The 3,431-nt window shown below is 39.0% G+C and overlaps 1 pseudogene; it reads left to right on the top strand.

The window, feature by feature from the left end:
* Positions 1 to 370: 370 nt before the first annotated feature.
* LOC125260688 overlaps positions 371 to 3,431 on the top strand; it is a 5,128-nt pseudogene continuing 2,067 nt past the window's right edge.

Genomic DNA, 3,431 nt, shown 5'->3' with positions numbered 1-3,431 from the left:
ATTTTCAGCATCGTTACTCCAGTCTTCAGTGTCACATGATCCTTCAGAAATCATTCTAATATGCTGATCTGCTGCTCAATTATTAATATAATGTAACGTTTCTTGCAGTGTTATTGTAGTATCATTTATTATAAACATTTTTAATATATTTAATTATTTTCATTTTAGTTTATTTAAGGTTTTTTTTTGTTTTTTAAAAATATTTTTTATTTTAATTTTATTTTTTTTTAGTACTTCAAGTTTAACTAAATGAGAAATGTTGCCTTTGAAAAAAGCTCAAATAAAACATGTTTTATTATATTTCACTTTACATTTATTTTATTTTAAGTAAAAAATTATGGTTTTGGTTAATTAATTGGTTTCTGGAAATAGCATGTTTATGGATAATTCATATTGATAAATGAAATGTATTACTAAACTACACTTATATGAAAGTCATATTGTCCTGTTTGTCGCCTCAGTTCAAGCTTGAGGTATTTACCTGTTGACAATTTGTTTTTAGTTCAGCTCAACCCTGGTCTTTACACAAGCCTGATTGAGTGACACGCACAGCAGTTCAAAGGTCATGCTGATTTGAGTTTTTCTCTGTTCATTAGGAGCATTAGCCCGGGAGACACGGAGGAGAAACCGGCGGTGAGCTGAGACGTTATTGCCATGAGAATGCGATGTCGTCTGCGGCGGTGTGTCGTGACCGCAGTCACGTTGAGTCTGCTGTTGTTTCTCAGCTCACTGTGGCTGCGTGAGTAAATGCAACCTTTCACCGTCAAACACACAAACACACAAACACACACACACCCCTCGTGCTTGAATAACTGTGTGTTTTCTGTTCTCTGCAGCTCAAGGGGCAATTCAGAATTGTGAGCAGTCGTGGCGGCCTTGTTTAAGTGTGTACACACCAACCAGACAGGTGAGAAGTGAATACTTCACATCACTAGCATTAACTATTAGTGCTGAGTGACACTCTCTTCCTGTCCAGGTGGTTCGGGCTGATGTTACTGATGCTGCTGATCATGTGCTTGGAGGAAATGACATCATCGGAGAGTGTCCTGGACAGAAGTTCCAAGTGTCCCGCCTCCTCCTGCATCTAAACTCCGCCCTCGGCCCCGCCTCCGATGTGCTGCTGGATCCGTACCTGCTCTGCTGGGAGGAGCTGATCAAGTATGATATTCCTAAAGCTGTTAGGGATGTGCCAGTTCAATGCTGTTTTTTTTTTCATTAAACGTTTTTGCAGTAGCGACCTTTGCTCGAAAAAGAGCCCCGCCCCCCATTATCATGGAAATTAATGGGGGCTTAGGGCAAAAATGCCACCAAAAATCAAGATATATGGGCCAAATATGTCATTGTATGAGTTTTTGTTTATAATAGAATATAGAGTGCTGTTTTCCCGAATATCAGCACGATTGCAAATGTGATGGCCTATTGAGTTTATACAACAGTTTAATAAACAAAGTTAATGTTAGGTGACTTTCATTTTAGAGTTAAGGCCTGTTCACACCAAGAACGATAAATATAAAGATAACGATCAAGATATAGTTCTAAAAATCGTAATTTAATATAGAACAGCATTGTCCACACCACAGCTATAACGATAACGATATAGAGAAATGATATCGCTGGGATCACTTTCAGAACAATTTTTTCCTGCTGTTGAACGATAAACACTGACAGCCAATCAGAATCCATTAATTTAAGGGCTTGCGCATTTTAAATGGCGGACGTTAATCACAGAGGTCCAGTAAAAGCCACGACTGTTTGACAAGTCAAAGCCCCTTTTCAAGGATTCTTTAATGAAAATGGATATATGGAAAACAATCGGTTATACCCTCATAATAAATGGTGAGAAGTATTAACAATGAAATCATCATAGCAAACAGTGTAAAATAAAATTACCTCAGGTATCCAGCACTATTTTCGACAACATCGTCTCGCTTCCTTTGAACTTGCAGTGGAAAAGATTAGGCGTTGTTTTTATTCCACTATATTGACTTCATCAGCTAAATTCACCATTAGATTATATCGATTACACTAGCTATTCACTCGAAACATAGCATGCTGAGGACATCTGCTGGTTAAAGCTGTGTAACTGCAACAAGAACAGCAAAAACATGTTGTACACACTTTGAAACCAAGAGCTTAGAATAAACAGACCGTTATCGTTTGTTGGTGTGGACGCAAATATAGTTATCTCTATAGTTTTCGTTCTTGGTGTGAACAGGCCTTTAGAAACTTACTTTTCAATGAATTTTTCGCAATGAATCCACAGTAGAGCCATTGCACGTCTCCAAGCAACTAAATTAGTCATTTTGAAGGAATCGTTTGAATGAATGACTCAATTGTTAAGACAATGATGTGCTGCCACCTACTGGCAGTTTTAGTTTCATTACATTTTTTCCATGATTACATTTTCTAAAGTTATATCTCATACCTGTGGCTGATAAAATCCTATCTGCGTCCACCATACTGCAAGAAAGACTGTCCACACTTCCCCAGATACCATTTGAACACAGATCGCTGGATAACAAGGATAACTTTTGCAGCTCTCTGTTATCAGAAAGCCTCCAACTGTTTCCTTGAAACAGGTCTCCGTATTGAAAATGTGTTTTTGTGCACTATATTCCTCAATGTATGCTGCTTTAAAGCAGCATCGTTCTGTCTTTTTTACTGTTTTTCAAACAAAATGAATGTTCTTCCTATATATATGCATTCTATTGTCTGTTGCCCTATTAATATACTCAGTAACACTATAATACACTTTTTTTAGTGTATTATTTTATTAACACTAATAAAAAACACCAATTCTCACTATTTGCTTATTAGCATGCATATTACAAGGATATTGGCTGTTTATTAGTACTTATAAAGCACATAATGCCTTATTCTGCATGATCATATTCTATGTCTAACTTAACAACTACCTTACTAACTAATAAACAGTAATTTATTGAGGCAAAAGTCATAGTTAATCTTCAGTTAATAGTGGAATGTGACCAAAAACTCTAAGGAAACACTGTTTATAGTGTGTATAAATGTATGTAACAATAACTATCACAAATGTGTTGTCTCACACTGATGTTGTGTCTGTGGTGCAGGTTCATGGAGTCTCTGGGCCCTCTGGTGGGCTTTTTCACTCATAAAGTTGAGGAGAAGATCACACTCATTCCGACAGCTCTCACTGGAAGAATCTGCCATCGTTACGACCGAAGATGATCAGCACGTAGCCCCGCCCCCTCACCACGCCTACCACTCGGTGCGCTCCATGCTAGAGGCCGAGCTGCAGAGGGGCGTGGTCTCCTTCGACAGACAAACGCCTTCCGGGAGTCGGACTTTGCTCCGCCTCCATCGCTCGTTGCTGTGGTTACAGCTGCTGCTGGAGAAGCTGGCGACGGAGCGCGAGGGGCGGAGCATGGGCGAACTGTGCCGCGACGCGTACC

This window comes from Megalobrama amblycephala, linkage group LG24 (assembly GCF_018812025.1).
Source record: "Megalobrama amblycephala isolate DHTTF-2021 linkage group LG24, ASM1881202v1, whole genome shotgun sequence".
Classification (NCBI taxonomy): Eukaryota; Metazoa; Chordata; class Actinopteri; order Cypriniformes; family Xenocyprididae; genus Megalobrama; species Megalobrama amblycephala.
The sequence above is the reverse complement of the archived record's forward strand: the minus strand, read 5'-3'. Positions and strand labels throughout refer to the sequence as shown.